Here is a 23,224-nt window from a genome sequence, read left to right on the forward strand (position 1 = left end):
CCATTCCAAGTCTCTGAATACTTCCTCTTAGTAAGCTGTGAACAGTACTGGGTAGTTCGTGTCTCCTTGCGTAGTACCTTTTTATATGGGAATTTTGTTACTTTTTTTATGCAGAACTATGGTTACTGATTGAACGGGTAAAACTGCGTGTGCGCCTTGTTTGTGCCTGTGTGTTTCTTACGTCCTGTCTATTTTGCGCAGTTTTACCCGTTCAATTAGTATGAACCAACCAGCCCTTCAGAGTGTATTACTTATGGTTACTGTGCAGCCGCTATATATATCTTAATCCAGTACTTTTACAAACGGCTCGTCTGCAACCTGATTTCACAATGCCTGCATGACTGTCGAGGTTTTTACTAAGTCAAATGCTTTTTCGTAATCAATGAATGCTATGTATAAGGGGCTGGTAGCTTAATTGGTTATTATATTCCTAGCATTTTGCTATCACCTGATTGATGATATGGACATGAAATTTTCGAAAACCTGCTTGATCTTTTGCTTGATTGAAGTCTAAGATTGTCGTAATTGTGTTAGCGATTTTGTGATTACGTTAGTAAACACCATTATATGTAACAGATAGTAAGCTGATTGGTTTGCAATTTTGAACGCCGCTACAATCCATAATTTCAAACTTCCCGCGTCTCGGCTGCCGATGGTACTTCTGGTTCCCATTGGTTGAAAATAAAAGAAAACTTATGCTCCATCTTTGGCTTTCAAAACCTTTCAAAAACAGGCTCACTTTTTATTATATTATTGATAAAATGATTGTTATTATTGCTGCACTTTTGTATACAATACTACGATACTACTACTCACAAGTAACTGCTTGGCAGTTCGCATGTGTGTGTACACAAGCGCTGCTGTGTATCAACGGTAAACGGTCTGTGTGGCCCACGGCCTACTGTATATTAGGTTATCTTTGTGTTATCGGCCGTATTTTACTTCTGCCTGCGTGTCATGTTGGCATCAGCTGCTCCCTGACCACAGCGCGCATCGTTTACTAACAGCGGTGGATCCGTCCTCGTCTCAAGTGTTTGTGTCGTCTCAGTATGCAGTCGAAGGCAGCGGGGAATACGTCAGTGGTAAGCCTTTCTCCACTTCTGTTTCTCCACTTCTGTATGCTCTCAAGCAGTGCTTACGAGCAATAGGAGATTACACAGAACAGTATATTGTTTTTCATTTCCGAAATTTTCATCGAGATACTGCTTGATAAAAGCGCAAAAAGAAATTATTTGAGCTCTATCGCCGCAAGTTGCTTTGTCTCTTGTCTTTTCACCGCTGTGCAAGGCGCCGTCGACGCTTTTACCCACGACCTACTGTATGATGCTTTTACCGCTGCTACCAGACGTTATTGTTCTTAAGTAGGGTCTGCATTTCAGGCAAACATCGGAAGATTAGTCGAACAGGTGTTCATGAGACTCCCCCACCCCCCTCATGCGAACGAGGCACCCTCTGCGCGAGCGCTCACCGCAGCTGTGTGCACTTCGCACGGTCGCGTGCTCTGCTCTTCGGATAAGTGTGCTATTACATGCCAGCTGTGCTCTGCGGTGAAGGGGCGCTAAAAGACGACGCAACTTGCAGCAGTGAGCTCGACATCAAAAATTACTTTCTCTCTTAAAGCAACAGTTAACGCGATGAAAAATTCAGAAATGAAAGACAATAAGCTGTTCTACCTAGCGCCTTAACGTTCGTTCTTTTTTTTACTGTAACCCTTCCAGGCTGACACCAACATGTCTTCATGGTTCAACATGCACTTCTTTCTGCAAACTGTTTTCTATTTCGATATACACTGATTTACTAGATGTAACATTGGTTATAAATGACATCTAGGGAAGCAATATGGCTATTTTCTAATTCCCAAAAGCTTGTTGATAGTTGTAACGAAATGAAAATTTATGTACTTTGAAAATTTCTTACACAATGTTTAAGGAAAGATTTCGAAAATTTTGAATGCTTTATTGTTTATTGAATGTGATACTTGGTTTCTCGCTTTTTCGAAACATTTGAATTTCGCTCAACCCAGAAAAATGTTTTGGAGCAATTTTAAGCTTTCAAACATGCCTTGGGATGAGTCATCGGGAATGTTTTTGGACAAATCAGGTTGAGTGCAACCTCCGGGACGTTTGGTGCAGAACGACCGTTGTTAGTTTTATATATCGGAAGAGCTCAGTCAGCGTGCCTGTACACAAACAAGAGGACCTTTTAAGGAGGAAGTTTTAACTCATTTTTGCCTGTATGCTTATTGGCAATACCATGTGGAAAGGAAACAGTTTCAAGACAAGACACGAGCTTATGTCATGTAGCTGCACATATTTATCCCTTACCGCTTATAGTTTTTGTGATTGCATATTTGGACCTAATATGACAGAGCCTGAGTTCATAACTTTGCCATTACGAACAGCTCAGCAAACTTGGGCAGAGTGTTGGAGCAGTTTCACGAATTCTATACATCATGCACTTGTGTTCATTTTGGATATCGTACCATATTAGTTTCTACCCACTTATATGGTTAAATGAGATTTTCTTGTTTGCCAGGCATTTAACAAAAGCTTCTATACGAGCTCTTCTCATGTCTTTTGTGTGTTGTCATGCAGAAGGTCTCCGAGAGCTGATGGCTTCTTTTAAGGTATCGTGGACCCCAGTGCCAAGGCTGATTCTTGGCAAAGTCACCAAGTCTGATAAGGTAAGGATTTTTCTGCCATCACGCCATGACCAGCTGCGCTCAAAAGAGCTGTACATAATAGTTAGGGTATTTATTAATTGCAGTTTTATTTGTGATGTGGTCCAGTTGGACAGTCCATTTCTTAAAGCTGTAGCCTATACATGCAACACTTATTGTCTGGATGAGGGACCAATTCAAAAGTGCTTTGCAAGATGAGGCTAACATGTGTGCAGTATTAGATACATTGTGACCCTCTAAATAGTAAGTGAAAGTGCATGAGCAATATCACTTGGGGTTCATTTTATTATAATAGTATGATTAGCTACCACCTCCTTGAGAATCGTAAAGGTGCTTGCTGAGTAGCGATTTTGCATTGTGGGGTCATTGCAAACTGGCTATTTTAGACAACCGGTATGTCTACAGAGCAAGATTTATTGAAAGGAAAATAGATAGGTCGGCTGACTACTATGAGGGTGGCAGCAGAACGCTGGAGCTGATCAACTGAAGGATCATCTATTCAACTGCACGCTAATCTGTGAGCGACTTGTCTTCTTCAAAGGCCTCATAATGTCCAAAAAGAGAAAAGGAAATGGAAGTGCCAGGCGAATCACATTGAGATGGAGAACATCCTCAAGGCATTCATAATTTGTCACCTCCTTGATAGTCGGTAAAGGGTGGTGTAGCAGCTTATGGGGTGAGTTGGTGCATAATACTCAGAATTGCAGTGAAGCCTAGACAAACACATAGAAGCAAACAAGAAACAGGCACACACTACAAACTGTAATACAAAACTGTACCCGAATTTCCTCTTGAACACTCGGCCACAACTTCCTCGTCTACTCTCAAGTACAGCACACTCGCACACATCTATCCCAAGCAGATATGTCTGGCCAATAGTAAATGTTAGCAAGGTAGCATCCAAGCAACAAATACAAGACCAAGAATGTCACTCACATCTTCTAACAAGAGTTAAAACTCCCGCCACATAGGCACAAACTAAAAAAAAACACATCTGCAGCTGCCAAGAATCAGGTTCACATTCACGCACAATACATCTAAACAATGAGTCCGGTTTGTGAGTTTCAACACAAAAGACATATGAAGGGAACCCTTATTTGAATCGCTGATTGCCTTGCCCAATCTGGTCAGCTGCAGTTCATTTCTTCTTCACAAGCATAAAATTCTTTTTAATTGCCTAAGGTCTTCTTATTAGGCAAGAGTCGGAATAGGATTGGCAGAGAAATTTTTGAGGCGTTATAGATACAAAAGAAAGATAGCACATGGTTCATTGATGCCTCTTTGTCCTTGTGCAAAAATGAAATTTCAGTTCTTGAAGGCTGTTTATGAATTGTTGCTAGGGATGTGTGGTGCATGAGGAATGCTTTTTGGATGGGCTTGAAGACTTACTGAGGACTTCTCGGAAGATGAGCCGGAGCTGTGAAGCCCCATTGTTTGTCAGTTTGAAGAAGACGAAGGTTATTCCTCTAAAAAATCAATGACTTTGAATACCTTCTGAGGAATAACCTTCGTCTTTTTCAAACTGACAAACAACGGGGCTTCGCAGCTCCGACTGGCCTATACAAACAGAAGGCAAGCCAGGAAATTAAGAATTTTATCTTTGTGAGGAAGAAAGCTGGTGCAAAAGCAGTCGTGTTTTTTAATGAACTGCAGCTGACCAGATTGGCCTAGGTGATCAGCAATTGAAAGGAGGGTTGCCTTGATGTGTTTTTTTTTTCTTTTCGTTGAAACTCAGAAAGCGGACACATTTAGATGTATTGGGAGGGAATGTGAACCTAATTCATGGCAGCTGCAGATGTTTATTTTTTGTTTAAGTTTGTGTCTGTGGCGAGAGTAGTGACTGTCTTGTTTGGACGATGCGAGTGATGATCTTGGTTTTGTATTTGTTGCTTGGACGCTACCTTGCTAACAGTTATTGTTGGCCAGACATATTTGCTTGGTATAGACCAGATTTTTTTACCCTCATGCGCAGGCTGCCAGCGCGCTCCTGCTCTAGACACCAGGCAACGTATGTATGGGGACTGCGGGACCGCAGATCACGCAGGCGCCTCGCGTTGAATACGCGTGTTTGTGAGCAATCGTCAAATTCTGTAGTTAACGCGCTCTACCACTTACGCATGTAGGTGTGTGCTGTGCCTTGCTACTCACATTTGTCCTAGTTCTACATAATACTACAGCATTTTGAAACGCACTGTCCTCTTGACGCAATATACGAAGGTAGGCTACCATGCAGGTTGCGAACTGTAAATCAGCGTTCATGCGCAGCAGTGGCATATTTTTTTTCTCGGACTGCCCTTCACAAGCATTGAATGCATATGTCTTGCTTTTTTACTTCTTTGATTCTGCGAATTTTGGACCAGACTCCATGGTGTGAGATGTAACCGGATTGGCGAGCTTCACGCTAAAGGTTGCCTAGGCAAAGCGTGTTTTTGGCCACCAGTGGTTCGTCTTTGGCTTTCATTTGCCATTCCTTAACGGAGTTTAAGTCCGATTATAACAGACGCTTGGGCGAGTTGGGCAATCCACAAGTGCAGACAGCGCAAAAAAAAAAAAAAAAATGTGGAGCTACGTTTCCGTTGTTTTTTTTTTTTTTTTGCTTGGGCTGTCTGCACTCCCACTAACGGCAATTCAAATTTTTATTTCTTTATTTCAAAGAGCCGCCGATTTTTTTTTTTTTGCTTGGGCTGTCTGCACTCCCACTATCAGCAATTCAAATTTTTATTTCCTTGTTTCAAAGAGAAGTCTGCATGAAAAATGGTTGAGCGTAGTAGCTTTTTGTGATTTCTGTCTAAGACTCAAAAACATAATTTCATTACATGCTATGACCTGGCCGAAATGGCTAAACAGATCTTTCACATACACCGAAAGCATCTAAATAGAGAATATTCGTATTCAGCTGCTATGTGTTAATATTTGTTCAAAACTTGAAAGAAATAGAGAAACTGTGTTGTGCCCTCCAGCGAGTGGCTCTGTGGATAGGGCTCTCGACTGCTGAATCAGAAGACATGGGTTCGATCACGGAAGCTATGGCAGCTCTTCGATGAAGATGAAGCCGAAGGCGCTTGTGTGGTGTGCGATGCCAGCGCACGTTAAAGAACCCCAGGCATTCATTAACTTTCCGGAGCACTTCACTACGGCGTACCTCATAGCCGATGCCACTTTTGGGCGCTAAACTTCATATACCACATAAAAACAGTTGTCATGCTCCAGCTAGTATTTCTTTGCTGCAGTTTCTTCCTTTGGCGTGTATGACAATGTACGTGCAGGATAAAAAAAAAAGTATCATGCTTGACATGAAGGCACTACTGTTTGATAGGTGCTAGATTATCCAGCGATGAAAAGAAACGATCCTAATGCTCCGTTGTTTATAAATAAAGCGCAACAAAACTTGCGTGCTGTTAGCTTGTCTATTCCGATGAATGAACCGCGATAATTTGTTGGTGTTACTGGCACAGTCGTTGATCGTACATCAGCTGCCTTCATCAACAAGGCACCAGACAACCTGCATACACTTTCATCTCGATGTATACTGTATTCTTTTAAGTATAAGTGATTGCATTGTTTATTACCTACTGTATTCATTCAGTAGTTCTCTTCGAGCTATCCCACAGTGGCATCCACTTACCATTTTGGCATAATCGAGGATGCACTGCTTAATTTTTTTTTTTTCAAGGAATGGGAGGATGTAGTCTTGGAATGATGTATATTCATTCTTATTGAGTTTATTTTTGTTCTAATTCTCTTGTTTTGGAGGTTTTTTTATATGTAGACATTTTAGCAGCAGCCTACATAACCACAGATAAAGCCCTCAGAAATGAAAATATGCACATACTGTTTACTTCCACAAGGCTCAACCTCATTACTGTGTCCATAGAAGGCACCCTAAATATTCTTGTTTGATGTTTTTGGACACTGCGTAAATAATGTTTGATAAAACTGCCACATACTTGTTTTATCAAACTGAAGATAGTCGATGGTCACTTAGGGCGACAAATTGGATTCCAAGGTAACTAAAGCATAGCAGGGTGCAGCAGAAAGTTGGGTGAGCGGATGAATTTAAGAAGTTCACAGGGGTCAAGTGGATGCAGCTAGCAGAGGACCGGGTTAATTGTAAGAATATGAAAGAGGCCTTTGGCCTGCAATGGATATATCTCTGTTGATATAATTTTTTCAGACCTGCTACTAGTGTTGCTTTACTGTCTATTACATACATCCCATAATGCTTTTTGCGCTATAAATACCTTGTTGCCTGCTTTTTGTCGTTTTGTACATACATGGCTACTTTATTAGAATTTGGTGCATAGCGCTAAAAAGACAAGGACACAGCGAGACACACAGGACGGGCGCTGTGTGTCTCAGGACGCTGTGTGTCAGGACGCCCGTCCTGTGTGTCTCGCTGTGTCCTTGTCTTTTTAGCGCTATGCACCAATCGAACCATCACCAACTCGCCCACGCTTCCACTCTTACTTTATTAGAAGCAGGTGCCGTACATGTTATTGTCATTGCAAAAGGTATCTGGAGCGCCACTTGCTAATGTCAGTCAATACAAGTATCTCACATATTTGACCTGTATTTTTCACCTTCCCTTTCAGTCAACATGGCTCATGCGAAAGTTGGCAGCCCCCCCCCCCTCCCCCCCCCCCCACCACCTCTCCGCCTCGTGTTCAGCTCTTTGAAGTCACAGGAAGAAATGTAAGCCCCTAACAAAGCTAGAAGGCTGTGACTTTTGATCGTTCAAGAGTATTATTTAACGTGTGCATGTTGTATGATGTGACATGTTCTGCTTATCCTATTTAATGCAGTTACATATGGCCTGGAAAACTAAAAGAGCACTTTAATATGGTGTGGTGCTAGCGCAGACTTCATATATTTTGACAGGTGCATGGCTTTAAGGCATTTGTAAAAAGAAACTATCTAGAAGTATCCTGTTTACTCGTTTATAATATGCATCCATGTATCACAGCAAGAAAAAAAGTGGAATGCCTTGAATTTTTCTGGGCACTGGATTTTCATGGCCAAATCTCGCTATTATGAATCATGTTGGGCTAAAATGGTTCATTATTTTGAATTATCACGGTACTGAAAAATTAGTGGTTATAAGGGAGTGATCTAATCTTGGTATGAAAATGATGTATCTTGGCAGTAGAGACATGCATAAAAGCCAGACCTGAAATGAAAATGTTTCACGAACATCAAAGCTGCTTCCTTTGAAGAAATAAGTTATTTTCTTCTACTGCGTGCAGCACACGACTGATTAAAAACCTTTATACCTTCCGCTTTGTGCAGTGCTTCATCGGGTGCATACTTCATTGCACCGACTCTCTCTGTTTGCTAACATATTTATGTTAACGTGTTTGTAGTAACGAGATTTGAATGTACTTGAATGAAAATCTAGCTACTTGGAACAACCAGATTTATTGCAACCGCTCATCACTTGGAGTGATATAAATGGTGTCAAAGGATGATTTGCCTTTCTGACAGGTGGCTGGCTGTTCGCCTTCAAAGTGAAGTTCATAATTAAGAATCTTGATTGGCTTTGAACACTCTGCGTTAACCCTTTCTGCAGTCTGTTCTGTGCATGAAATATTTAACTTAATATCCCGACTCATCGCCCTGCTCCCCTTAATCAAAATATTCAGGCAAAACCTCTTTGCCTCTCTCCTCTAGGAAGACCTCTACCTCCAACCTCTAGGAAGAGTCAGTCACAGGCAGAAGACATTCTTGCTAATCGTTTTTTTTTTTGCTTATTACGCACTTTCTTATCTGCTTTCGGTATAGCCCCTTTGCCTTTTGGTTGCTGTTTTTCTTGTATTTGGTATTTGTTTGCATTTTCTTTTGAACCTGCATTGCTTTTTGTTATGTGTTTGTACTGCGGTCACTTTTGGGCATAGGCTTCCAATTGAGCTCTTCCGGAGCTGCACTTGCATGAGACAAGCTGTAGATTTCATAGACAGTAAAACATTGTTTTGCGAGTCTTCCGAGCAAGATAAGATCCCATGAGTTTGTTTTTGTTTGTGTTTTGTGGAGTTCAACGTCCCAAAGCGACTCAGGCTATGAGAGACGCCGTAGTGGAGGACGCCGGAAATTTCGACTACCTAGGGTTCTTTAACGTGCGCTGACATCGCACAGCACACGGGCGCCTTGCTTTTTGCCCCCATCAAAAAGCGGCCGCCGAGGCCGGAATTCGATCCCGCATCCTTGGGAATAGTTGTCTGCGCCACCCCGGTGGGGCATAAGATCCCATGATTAAGATCGTCAAACCGCACTAGATGCAGAAAAAAAGGAATGAATATTCTCTAGATTTTGTTTTTTTATTCAGTCCCGGAAGTTTGAAAAATTAACCTCCTCGGGTTTATGGCTCACATTCTTTTTTTTCTTAGTGTGATAGCATGCCTTGCAATACAAAATGCTTACTTACAAAAATAGGTACATGCCAGATTTTTGAAAGAAATATACTAAGTGCCGGTGATAGATGGCCCTTTCTAGATTTCCTTTGGATCACATTCATACTGTCGGTGTTCACATCTTTTCATTTTTTTGTGCCGAGAGTAATGTTTCCTCCCTGTTTAATGGCTCCAAAACTTCATGCTGCTGCTAAGTGCAGTTTTTTTCCGTTCAGCTGCTTCAAATATGGATATTACTACTCCAAAAATTAAGATTTTGCTGCTCTTCAAATTGTTACAAATCCTATTTCAGCTGTTACATCCCTGCATTTCTGTACTCTATTCTTAATTTTTACCCAAAATTAATTTTTCTCCAAAAAAGGCACACTTCACTATGTAGGGAATAAAGGGGGACGGAATGGAATCCAGTCTTCAGGCCACGAAACGCTTGTAATTGTTTCAAGATTTTCTTTTTGTCTTCCTCCACTTGCGAATGCACAACTCTTCGATGTCATTTTGTTTTGCTGCAGCTTTGTTGCAAATTTCCAGTCGCTATAGACCAGATTTATAGCTGCTCCCGGGCTCGGCCATTTTTTGCCGGTGTGCCGCCACGTGGACACTTCCTTGGGGACTGCGGGACCGTGCCTGTTCAGTAGCCACGTTCAGCTAGCGTTCGGGAGCTAGACAAAATTGCCAAAAATATTTTCATGGCATGATTGTGTTGGAGCAAGTTTATTTTCATTGTCGTAGAGTTAAAATCGACTAGTTGTTAGTGGGATTTAATACTACATTCACGTTAACTGTGTTTGATGCTCAGCATGCAACTGCGCTATAATGCTGTCATTTTGGTGCCTTACTGATGACAAAATGTCTGAACAATTGCAAGCATTACTCTTGCACTCCGCTGGGGTGGCGCAGTGGTTATGGCGCTCAAATACTGTTCCCAAGGATGCGAGATCGTATCCCGGCCGTCAACGGCCGCTTTTCGATAGAGGCGAAAAGCAAGGCGCCCGTTGTGCTGTGCGATGTCAGTGCACGTTAAAGAACCTTTAGGTGCTCTAAATTTCCGGAGTACTCCACTGCGGCGTCTCTCAAAGCCTGAGTCACTTTGGGACGTTAAACCCCACGAACAAAACCAAACCATCACTCTTGCGTACGACTCGCATATAATTTGACTTCCAGTGAGCTCTTCCTTCATACCAGCCATTTCGAACCTCACCAGTTGCGCTGTGCTGTTGTTAGCGTGGTGTGTGCCATTAACACCAACAAATTATCGTGGTGTGCGCATCTGAGTCGACAGGCTAACAGCAGGCAAGTTTTTTTTGTGCTTTATACATACCACCGCATTAGGATCGTTTCATTTTATCCCTGGAAAATCTAGTGCCTATCAAACCGTAATGCCTGCGTTTCAAGCATTTTTGTACTTGCCAAAGGAAGAAACTGCAGCAAAGAAATGCTAGCTGGGGCATGACAACTCGGTTATCAGTGGTATATGGAGTTTAGCATCCAAAAGTGGCATCGGCAATGAGGTACGCCGTAGTGAAGTGCTCCGGAAATTTAGCAAATACCTGGGGTTCTTTAACGCGCGCTGACATCACACAACACATCACATGACATCACAAGCGCCTTCATCTTCATCGAAGAGCGGCCATAGCTTCCGTGATCGAACCCATGTCTTATGGCTCGGCAGTGAAGAGCCCTATCCACAGAGCCACCGCTAGAGGACACAACACAGTTTCTCTATTTCTTTTAAGTTTTAAACAAATATTAACACAGTAGCAGCTGAATACAAGTATATTCTATTTCAGTGCTTTCAGTGTGTGTGAAAGAGCTGTTTAGCCATTTGGGCCAGGTCAAAGCATGTAATGAAATTGTGTTGTGTCTCGGGCAGATGCTGACAGCAAAAAGCTATTGCGCTCAAATGTTTTGCACGCATACTTTTCTCTGTAATAAGGAAATGACAATTTGTATTGCTTACAGTCAAATTGCACACAGCACCATAAAAAAAAAAAAAATTTTGTGCTAGTATTTTTTTTTTTTGCGCTGTCTGCACTCTCTTGGATTACCAACTCGCCCATGGTCAGACTTACACTGCTGTTAAGGAACGGCAAATGAAAGCCAAAGACAAACCACTGGTGGCCGAACACATGCGTTTTGCCTAAGCAACCTTCAGCGCGAAGCTCTCAGATCTGGTTACATCTCACATCATGGAGTCCGGTCCGAAATTTTACATTCTCATTCGCAGAATCAAAAAAAGTAAAAAGCGAAACGTGTGAATTATGCGAAGGGCAGCCTCAGAAAAAAACGCCTCCACTGCGCATAAACGGCGATTTACAGTTTGCAACCTGCATGGTCGACTACCTTCGTACATTGCTTCAAAAAAAGAAGTGCGCTTTAAAATGCTGTTGTACTCTCAGGAACAGGGACAGGTATGAGCAGCGAGACACAGCATACACCTCCATGCATAAGCGGTACAGTGCGCTAACGACAGCATTGAAGAATGATCGCTCATAAACACTTATTTCAACGCGGGGCATCCGCATGACCCACAGTCCTGCAGTCCCCTGTCACGCGCGCCTGACAGATGTTGCCTAGTGCCGAGAGCAGGAGCGCGCTAGCAGTCTGCGCGTGAGGGTAAAAAAAAACTGGTTCGTAACCTTTAGCTTGTTTTTCGTTGTGAAAGACTGCTGCCGAGTCGCACTCATGGCACCAAAACAAAGGCTATCAGTGCAAACTGTGTTGATAGGGTGTTGAAACAGCACCTTGCAAAAGGCCTAACAACTGCTGGCGGAACAAAGCAACCAATGGCATGGAGAATAAAGACTATGCTATGGATGTGGATTTGCCTCTGCCTTCTGTTGGCTCCTTATTTGTTTGACAAGCGTTGATGGCTATGGGAATGGTGGACTACATGGGGAGACTGCGCATTGTTGTGCAGTGACCACTGCCTCCCCCTTCCCCCTGGAAAAAATTTGCAGTTAACCTGCACCCCCAAACCTGCTTTATAGTTAAGGTAGGTTCTAGAGCTGTGCACGGGCTGGGGCTGCTCAGAAGCCCTTGGGCTTGGTCTGGGCCCAGGTATATTTACCTTGGGTGGGCCGGGCCGGACACCCTGATCACTAACACATGCAACATTTGCAAAAGTGCGAATACAGCCATAGTGCGATAAGTGTCTAGAATGCACAGCATTTTCCCGTGCCAAGCTGGATGGGGAATGTTATTGAAGCAATATTAAGCCATTTAAAGGAGCTATCATTTAAGTCGTAACCATGTGAAGCGACAATCCTTGGCGATGCGTCGTGCCATCACTACGCTAACTCCTGTCGTTGCCACTGGTGCACACCGCACAAACAACGGGACTGCAACAGAGCAGCGCATTTTCAGCGTTTGTTACTGCTGCCTCGCGGTTTGGTCTAGGGAAGTACAGTTAGGCTAATACTCCATTTCTAACACTTAACAGCATGAAGTACGATATAACACTGATGAAATTTCATGTAACACATCTGGTTTCTAATGTAAACACCACATTGGTGCGTGGCGTGCTCCTGCACATCGATGCAGACTTCCATTGCAAGCAGTGACTTCCTCCAGCTCCTTTCGAAAGTAAACAATATCTAGCCACTCTATAACCTTTCTTTTCCCTTATTACCCTACCAATCAACCGACTCGATGCCCTCGTATACGCATGGACGAAATGAAGTGATCGTCTACAGGATCTTCCTTCGTCCAAAACGGATTATAGAAAAACTTGTCGCAAAAAAGGCCAAAACGGAAATTGAATACCTCAAAGCCTTCTGCAATTGGCTGTCCGCGATCTTATTCCGGGCAACGACTGCTGAACTCAAGGATGCAGGATCGAATTCTGGCAGCAGTGGGCACTTTTCAAAGTTCGTGAAAAGCAAGGCGCCACTGTGCTGTGCGATGCCTTGCATGTGGAAGAACCCTAGGTGGTATAAATTTCTGGAGCCTTCCACTGTGGCGTCTCTTATAGCCTGAGTCACTTTGTGATGTTAAACCACTTTTTGAACTCATCTTAGTGTTGCAAATTCTCATTATGGATGACTGTGCCTCTTTTTTCCACCCTTTATATATACATATTTTATGTGTGCCAATTTTGTGCTTGCAGGTTCACTTTGGGTCGAATCTGTACATCAACGAGAGAAAAGTTCAATTTATCACAAGCAAGAAAAATGAGACAAAAGTGGAGCGGGAAATGGTGATGGTATTTCTGGACACCTGCGGAGTTGAGAGAGAAGCCTCACGGGCCAGCATTGCAGAAGGACTGCAGGCAGTGTTCCAGAGATGCCGGCAACCCCTGAGAAAGTGATGGTAATCATGACTAGGTTTCGTTTTATGCTTGTTGCTGAAATCAATGCTGCAACAGCTGTGCCAATTGTGCCATTTTGATACAGCAGCATAATTTTGCGTGCGCAAAACTTGCTGAATTTGCACCAAAATGCGCCGAACGGCCGCAAAAATTTGCCATGCTCGGAGACAACTTTCTGCGACCGTGATATAGCCAGTCGCGACGTTTCAGACACTCCCGCATGTCACTGGCCTTTTATTTTTATTTTGAAATGGCTTCATGCCATTCTAACGCCTACCCATATTTTCCTTTCTAGCATTCACGTGCTTCCTCCACTTTGAGTACGCTGAACTGTTGCGGTTTGAGGATGCTTCAACGCACGGGTTACGGTTCGTGCGGTGAAGTATCCTTTTAATGCATAGTGGCCATTTGTAACGAGGCACCACTGCTACTGCGTTGCACTGCTAAAAGGGGCGTGGTAGTATTTTTGATTTGCAGTAATACTTCCATGCTTTGTTTTAAGCACCGCATGCTTTTAATGGGTGTATCTAGCTTTTTTTATGTCGCTTCTGGAAGTTTTCTGTATTTTGTTGGGCTATTCATGTGCAGTAAGGTTGTTTTTATGCAGTCTAGTTGATAGGCTCAAGACTCACTTTCCTGTCAGATAGTGTAGGAGATGCATCAGTTATGGCTTCTGTTGGTGATAATAAATTGGGGGGGGGGGGGGTGGAGGGGAGAGGCATCGGCATGTCGGCAAACGCGCAGCAGCCAAATTTTGAATTCCATAACACCACAATGTAGCCCAACACTGTCAGAATTAACATTCAGACTGTCAAAATTTCTAAATTGCTCTGTGCACGAAATATATAGCCTTGCTTATACGAATATACAGTCGTGCCTCGTTAATATGGACACTTTGGTTTCCGACCAAAACTGTCCATAAAGCGAGTCATGAATAAAAACAAAAAGGATTTTATTGAAAAAAGAGAATTGTAATTAACGACTGCTTTTGTACATAGCGGTGTGCACTGGACTCAAAATTTCACAGAACACCGGCAATTTTGAGTGCATTATCCTTGTCATTGTTGTCATCGAAAAAATGTAGTGCAGTCTGAAGCGACTCGCTTACCATGACACCCGTGATGTTGGGCTTTGTGTTGGTCGAACTTTCGAGCACAAACTCCTCACTGGCCGATGAATCAGCATCTGATTCTCTAATCACCGCCACTTCCAAAATGGCTTCTTCACTGAGCAAAGTAGCCACTAAGTAGCTTCTTGAGATTCTCCCGAGGCGAGGAAACAGCTGTCAATACTAGTCCCTCGCAGCTTGGATTGACTGAGATGGCTTTTGCCGCTTGTATTCACAAATTTCTTCGCGCCGTTCCGCTCTGTTCTTTTGAGTTTAACTCCTGCCATGCCTAAAGCCAGACTCAAGTTGAAGGTTACAGGCTTCTGATGCTGTGCACTTTTTTGCCTAGTTAACCTTTCTGCTTTCCGTTCTTCTGATTCTTTCTTTTTTTTTTGCCTTGTACTGTTTTTGTAAGGAAGCAAGGGAGTCAAGATGGCAAGCTGCTATGCAGAGGGCTATCGAACATCCCATCTTCTTGGTGCCGTTTTTATGTGTTCCCATAAAACAAACACTGCAAGCTGAAGTACAGTTTAGAACGACGGCTAGCCGACTACGAAGAGCTCAGACCTTGTCAAGGCCGCATCGTTGACTCAAAGCGAAGCCGACATACGGACCGCCTAGTGTGCAAAGTTTGACAGTTCGGCAGCGCAACAGGGACGAAAACCAGGAGCATGAGAGGGAAGCGCGTCCAGGACGAGACGCTCGGTCCCGGTTGCGTGTTCGTACGTCGCCTTTCTTTTGTCGCTCTACTTTGTGAGTGTGTCCTAACTCTCACCGAAAAGCGTTAACGGCTTCATGGAACACACATTGCGCTTTGGGAAAGAAAACTTCGGTTCCCACCGCCCCATGTAGGCATTTGTCTTTCTTCCTGTCATTTCTTTCTTACGCTTTTACCGGCCTCTCTGTTCCCGTTCAGCAGAAATTATTGCAACCACATGTTGCTGTTTTCCCGACTGCGGCGGCACTTCCGCTGCACCCAGAAATCTCCTGGTTCCCCCCTTTCGGGGTCTTTCTTACGCTGACCCTCGGTTTGCTGTGTACGTTCTCCCCCCGCCCCTCCCCCCTTCCCTTAGAACGGCGACACGGCCGCTTTGGTTCTTTCCAACCCCACAGGACTCGTTCAGGCATCCCGCTGTATCGGCTGTTGCATAGGTTCGCGGGCAGCGCGCCCTTCTTTAACTTGCGTTCGGACTCCTCTGCTTTTTTTCAAGCACTGTCCATATTAACGAGACAAAAATGCATGGGCCCAAGTGGGGCGCGTGCATTCTTCCCCTGTCCATTGTCCGGACAGTGAGTTTCCATATTAACGAGGCATAAATACATTGAAAAGGTTTCGTCCCCAGAAAAACTGTCCATAATTAGGGTCGTCCATATTAACGGGGCACGACTGTATACGACTTGCTTTCCTATCTGCTTTTGGCATTTCCCCTTTCGCCTTTGGGTTGCTATTTTTTTTTTTTTTTGCTTTTGAAAAGATTTTTGTTTTTGGTACTGCGCTCGCATTTAAGCACAGGCTGATAGCAGGCTGATATGGCTTTGGATCTCGACTGGAGCTGTCGTCGCGCGACACAAGCTATGAATTTTGCAGACAGTAAAATATTGTTTTAAGAGTCTTGCAAGCAAGAATCTCTGAATGAGATTGTCTAACCGCGCTAGATGCAAAAAAAAGCACATTCTTTAGCTTTTTGTATCTTTCTTTTTTTTTTTTTTGAAAAATTAACCTTGGTTGCATGGCTAACATTCTTTTTTTGTTTGATGCCACGCCTTGCGGTACAAAATGCTTACAGAAAGAGGTGCACGCCAGATTCCGGGACGAAATATGCCAAGCGCCTGTAATAGGTGGCCCTTGCTAGATTTCCTTTGGATCACATCCATACGGTCCGATATTCACATATTTTTTGTTTGTTTGCCCCGAAGGTAAGGTTTCTTCTCTGGTTAATGGCTTCAAAATTTAAATTCATTCTGCAAAGCGCAGGTTTTTTTTTTTTCTCCTGTGAGCTGCTCCAAATACGGATTTTGCTGCTCCAAAAATTGCTACAAATCCTATTTCTTCTTTGCACCCCTGTGAAATGAATGTTAAAATTAGTGACAGATCAACAGTGTAATTCTGAACCCTGACCTTAAACACCATTTTTCTTCCAATACTTATGCATATCTTCTCTTTTTTTTAGATCTAATACAAAAGGTGGTCACTGAAAACCCAAGTGACATGTCGACTGCCAAAAGGATCTCGGACCGAAAGGCCATTGATGATATGTTTGCAGAAGTCAGTCGTGTGGGCCGTCGGAAGGAAATGTGTGAAAATAAAATTGCATATATCATGCGAAGCTCTACGTTACAGTCAATGGGAACAGGGCATCACCCGCTTCTGTGCAGGGTGTATTCTGTCCTGCGTGCTAGTATCACGTGTGGTCTGTATGCTGGCTAGCTACTGCCAGTGTGCCAGCACAGTGTAGGCCAGCATGCCAGTGTAGTCCAGCATGCCAGTGTGGGCCAGCATGCCAGTGTGGGCCAGCATGCCAGTGTGGGCCAGCATGCCAGTGTGGGCCAGCATGCCAGTGTGGGCCAGCATGCCAGTGTAGGCCAGCATGCCAGTGTAGGCCAGCATGCCAGTGTAGGCCAGCATGCCAGTGTAGGCCAGCATGCCAGTGTAGGCCAGCATGCCAGTGTCGGCCAGTGTGCCAGTATGCAGTGCCACACTGGTCCGATAATCAGGTATGACACTGGCCCAGTGTCTCCCAGTGGCACTGCGTTTTCCAATAGGGTACCCACCCTACCTACCGAATGGAAATCATCGATAATTTGTATTTCGCTCGAAGCCAGGTAAAACGCCATCCTCGCACTTGCATAAATCTTTCATCCCACTTGACAGCATTCGAAAGCCGCGGAATCAAACTTGGACCCACTATCAGTTTCGGTGTTGTTTTAATAAAAAAAAGAAGCAAAATACTTACGTATTCAATTACTTTCATATTACCAATTCATTTAAATATAAATTTGTGTTTTTTTATTATTAAATAAAACAAAATCTAGAGCCCCAAGGATTTATCACAGGCTACGTGAGCGCCCCTCTTAGGGAGCGCCTGTATGAACTGAACTGCTGAAACAATGCTGCGCGCACTCCGTCCTAGTTTTTTTTATTTCTCCATGGCTGGAACGAACTACTGAGATTGTTTGGTTGTACAACCTTTAATTCCATCGGAAACGGGGAGTCGTGCGCCCGCGGATTAGAGGCTGGCAGGTAGCCCTTGGCTTGTTGCGGCCAAGGGCTACCTTACATTATTTCGACATTAAATTCTGGATGCATATTCCTAGGGAAGGGGGGGACTACCAAGGCATTCCTGATTTTACTATTAATTGTGACTTTTTTTTGAACTCCCCTGTCTGGGTTGAGGCCTACTTTTCCACCAATCTGTGACGTAAGCACGATGCGGTGGCGCTTCTATCGCCAGCGTGGTCCGACTGAGGGTGAAAAATAGGCTTAGCGCCCATAGGAATGCATGGAAGCGAAATATTACAAAGCAGTTTTCTAATTTGACGGGTCATCCGCGATGTCGTTATTCTGTACAGAGCAACCATGAACGCCCTGGAATAGATCGTGGAAGTGTGAAATCTCATTACCGATGGCGAAGTATTTTTAAAACACCGCGAAACGTATCGGGGTGCGAGTTGAGAGGGCGACCCATAGAAATACATGTAAACACAACTTACCGCAATATTTTGCTCGGTTCAGCAGCGTTGAACCCTTCTCATTTTTTGGTGGCCGTCTTGTACGGCGCCCCGACGTCATGTTACATGACAAACTACATTCTCTTGCAAGTAATGCAAGTCTGACGACTTGCGGTACCGCTCACAGCACGATAAACCAACCGCGCAGAGTTGCAGACGACCATGCACCACCCGCTGTCGCTAGCAGACGCTCCAGAGCTGGAGACGGCCGCGGTGGGTATCGCCAGCTACGCTGTCGTCTGCTGCAATGCGCGAATCTCGTTCGGTTCATATTGTCGGATGGCGTTTGACAACTGCTTTTTAAACGTAATTCTGTCTAGCACGTATCACTGGAGCGACATTATTATCACGCTTATTTACCCTATGCGGCAGCATATCAGACTGTAAGCAAAACTGCGCGATTCGCTACACCTAGCTTGCCTTTTGGTGGTGTTGGATTCATAACACAGGTTATTCGGGAAGTTTTAAAGTAGATTGCCTCCGTAATGACGCACCATACTTTTCACGCACTTCTTCAAAGCGCTGGTCAACGTTAAACGACCGGCCACCACTTCTCATGCTCTGCGAAATGAGAAAAATGTTCCGGTAAGTTGTGTTTACTTGTTTTTCTACGGGTCGCCCTACCAACTCGCACCCCAACATGTTCCGCGGTATTTTAAAAATACTTCGCCTCAATAATGATATTTCATATTTTGACGATCTGTTCTAAGATGTTCATAGTTTCTTTGTACCAAATAACAACATCACAGGTGCCCCGTGAGATGAGAAAACTGCTTTGGAATATTTCGATTCCATGTATTCCTATTGACGCTAACCCTATTTTTCACCCCCAGTCGGCTGCGGCGCCGCGAGCGCCCCTTTAGTTTGTAAACACGGTGGCGCTGCACGCTGCACGAGCGCTGCGAAGGCGCGCAATCATCGGTACTTTGAGGATTTACTTTCGAAGGTGATCCTTGGCCTTGTTTCTACCTGCCGTGTCATGGTTCAGCGCATTTGTTTTTCCGCATGTTCTTTTGTTCATGATTCTTCTTCATTGTTCTCATTGTCAGCTGGCTGAGAGCGGCCTCTTGGTTGCAAACATCCAACGAAATCGGCATCCTGAGTTACCGAGGTTACCGGTGTAGAAGTGCATCATATACCGTCTCATTTGGCTCATAACGCTTGCGACGTATTTAACTATTACGTTATCGCGTGTAGATACCCGATTTGACTTCTTATCACCGCACTCGGTACATCCTAAAACATATTTATGTCCGCCAAATTTAAAGTTCAGGACTACGACCGCTCAATGGAAACGTTTCCATTGAGCGGCCGTGCCCAGACTGCAGTGCATTATACCGTATTAGAACATATTGTCGTAGAACATATAGAACATATTGTCATTGTGTATTAGAACATATTGTCGTAGAACATATAGAACATATTGTCATTGTGTATTAGAACATAGAACATATGTTGGATATGCATATCGGGATGACTAGAGACAAACTACTACTACCCTGATACTGTGCCCCGAAGTGCTTGGCTAAACCGCGCTGGGGTTATCCTGAATAGATAGTGGATGAAGAGATGGGGGCAGGAGGAATGCTCGAGTGCAGCAGTACTTAAATGGTAAGAAAAACTGTCGTAAAAAGAGGGAGAGCGAGAAAATAGAGGAGTATGTTGTGTCAGTTGCGGAGCTGTTGGCACAGGCCTCAGTGTTTTCTACGTATGTTGTTCTACTCATATAGTTACTGCCTCTTACGGCTGAAAATGAAATAGATGACAGGCAGAAACAATGCATGGTACAAAATAAGATGCAAAAACATTGTAGCTTGTTACCAGGCAAGGATATTTAGGGCATTTTTAAATTGCACAATATTAAGACTGGCGAAAATGACATGCATGCCATTTTCATTTTGTTGGAATTCACAAGGGGGAGAAAGAGAGAGAAAAAAAAAGTTATTTTGCAGAAGAATTTGGGCACCCCTGTGTCCCCACACGACCCACCAGGCTCAAACGTTCATGCCTAAAATGTCCATGATGCTGGCAGTACGGCTGGCAGTAATAAAAAAAAAAGGACGCGTACAGTGCAAACTTTCTGAAAATCCTCTGTGTTGCTGATACCACCCAAACTCAAATTGGCTCATTAGAAGGTTACACAGCTGGTGGGGAAGCTTGGAAGAATGGAATGTCTGCGAAGATCTTACTTAATATACTTTGCCGGATATCGTTCCATTTGAATTAGATGTCCTTGAATCACAGAACACATTATGAAGTTTGTTTCAAGTTGCTTTTCACTGTAGTCAGTGCAAGTGAGGGATTTGCACATAAGCTTGAATTTATGGAATATGCTTAGTTCTTTAAAAACTCTTTCAGATGCCCCTGAAACTTCTTAAAATTTTATGCACTCCTTAGATTCCTTGAATAATTAGGATTGAGCTGGATTATCTTTACAAAGTGATGCTACATATGGCGATGAGGATGAGGCACCCAGCCGATAAAATGGGCCATAATCCTCAAAGACTCGCCTCCTGGTGCCACCCTCATTGTCCTCTTTTTCTTTGTTTTTTTAGTTTCCCACCTGGCTTTCTCTTAAACAATCAAACTGTTTCAAACGGCACTCACACTGGCTCTAAAGCCATTAAGCAATGTCATTCTGCCTCTGTTCCTGCCTACCTGGCTTGAACATGTGATTTATGGCTGGCGAGTGAGAGGGGAATTGAGTGAGCATAGAGGATGCATATTCTGCTATCAGGTTGTTGATGTGGCAACAGTAGGTGAATCGGCACTGAAATTTTGCTTGGATAGTTTGAACCTTCTCTCCAGATCAGTGGCATTTAAAAACAGGTATTTGAAAACTTCAAGTGTGCTGGCAAAGAACCACCTGCAGTGGCTGAACATGATCTGCAAAGTTCAGCAAATGGAAGCACTAGGTCACCAGGCAGGTCTTAAAGGAAGGCAGTGGAGTTGAAGCTTGAGAACTTGTCGGCAAAGAAAAAAAAGTAAAAGAAATGGCCTAATTATTATGAGATTCAGCTGTGAGTCTTCTCATGGGGTGCTGAGAGTGACAACTTTTCTTGTCACAGCTAACTAACAGTTTCCACTGCAATGAATTATGTTGGAAGCAAAGATTGTAACTGTGAAGCAGTAAACAAATAAGAGGTCAAGTGTCAACAGAATACCAGTTTTTGTGATGCCGAAAAGATTTTTTTTTTTGTCCCCTTGTAAATCCTCTTTGTATCCTTGAAATCCTGGAATTTTCATTGAACTTAAGGCTAGATATTTTGTATGAACCCTGTTTCAATTAAGCCTTTACTAGCTATAGCCTATTATGACAGCAAGGTATGAATGAAGTTTATAAAAAAAGTTGTGATCTTTAGCGACGTTTGCATGAAGAGGCAGTTAGTTAATTGGTGGCAGCAGTCCTTAAGCACTGCATGGTGCTGTACTGTTCAGTACAGTAGCTACTTAGTGATATCATAGCACCAAGTGAATATAAGCAACTGGGGCCCATTAGTGCTAGCTAGACGGTCGTGGCCTAAGCAAAACTGGAACCAGTAATGTCTGAGATGCGATTTACAAGGTGTAACCTTGGACCAGCAAGGTCTAACTAGTGAACTGCTTATTCGGTCCTAATAGATCAAGTTTGAGCTGTGAATTCACAAATTTAGGTATTGGAGGGAACACTGAAATGGCAATGCATTAGATGGCAATGATCCATGATGCACCTCCGAAAAATAAATTTCAGCTCCTGCTGTAGTGTTTCTCACTAAGCAGTACCCTTTTCGAAGGCAGCATGTTTTTATTTGTGTAGGTGGGAAGCACATGCTGCTTTCTCGCTTAGTATCGTTCAGCAAGGAGTGACTGCAGCAGTTACGAGCAACACCTATCGCACGTACATAGCATTCATGACTTTGAAGTAAATTAACAATATAGCTCTCTGAGCAAGTTATATTTGCAGGTTCCACCCATGCAGTCTTGTTCACTAATTTTACTTCTCCATATTCATTAAATGAAGCATTGCTGCTGAACAGATTAGTACCATTGTTTGCAAAATGTTAGTACCGTTGTTTGCAACAGCAGTGTCATTTAAGTGGAGTGTATCAGCATGTAGAAACTGTTTTACTATATAGAGTGTATTTATTGGTGTGGCTTGAATACATGTAGTGCTCAGTAAGTCAAGTGTTCTTCCTTCCTTAATTAATCACAAAACCTTTGCGTACATTGTTTCCATTATGTCCACTGTCATGCTGGGAATAACCAGTACCACTCAGTCTGACTTGCTCAAAGCTGGTTACCTTAGAAGGGACATATCTAACTTTTTTAATGCTTGGAGGAAGATGTGCTGTAAATGTCGTGTAGATGCAGATTATATCTTGCCCATTTACAACCACTGCTCTTGCAAATGTTATTAAGGTCTTGGTAACTAACAGAAAGCTGGAATTCCATATCTTGCAGCCTAGCTGATGCCATTTGAATCTAGCTCTATGTTTTCATGCTAAAGTGCATAGTGGCTCTTCACGTGCTCTGAAAGTGTTAAAAGTGGAGCTTTTCACATAGTTGAAGGTGACTTGCTAAAAAGTTTTAAGCAACTGAGATGGATTGTTAAAAGAGCTTTACAGCTGGGTTATAGGATGTATTCTGTTTGATTATTCTGGGCATTGCCTTGAATTTACAAAGGAGCAGAATATCCATCATGGTTCAGTTGGAACTCAAGATCTGAATTCAAGTCGCCCATTTAGTTGTTCAAATTATGCATATTATGTTGGCATATCATAGGAAGCCTTGTTGGGATTTTCTGCTGTTTCATGTTCCATAATTTTCATAATTTATGTAAACTTAATCATGTGCCATATCTCAACTTGTGTGCTGTTTCTACCTAACTATGGACATGTGATAAGTATTCTAGTCAATAAATTATTTCTGCTAATGTCCATCACCTGTTTGATGAACTGAACAGCTATATAATAGCATGAGGTCACTAAATTAATTTCTATTTTAATGATGGAATTTTC

The 23,224-nt window shown here is 43.2% G+C and overlaps 1 long non-coding RNA gene across 1 annotated transcript; it reads left to right on the forward strand.

Moving 5' to 3' along the window:
* Nucleotides 1-856: 856 nt before the first annotated feature.
* LOC146181275 (uncharacterized) lies at nt 857-16,842 on the forward strand. The gene is made up of 4 exons (XR_014700191.1): nt 857-1,082; nt 2,595-2,683; nt 13,190-13,392; nt 16,670-16,842. It is a non-coding gene; the product is annotated as an uncharacterized LOC146181275 (long non-coding RNA).
* Nucleotides 16,843-23,224: the final 6,382 nt, after the last annotated feature.

Source organism: Amblyomma maculatum, chromosome 8 (genome assembly GCF_055883805.1).
Source record: "Amblyomma maculatum isolate TAMU_Amacu chromosome 8, ASM5588380v1, whole genome shotgun sequence".
Classification (NCBI taxonomy): Eukaryota; Metazoa; Arthropoda; class Arachnida; order Ixodida; family Ixodidae; genus Amblyomma; species Amblyomma maculatum.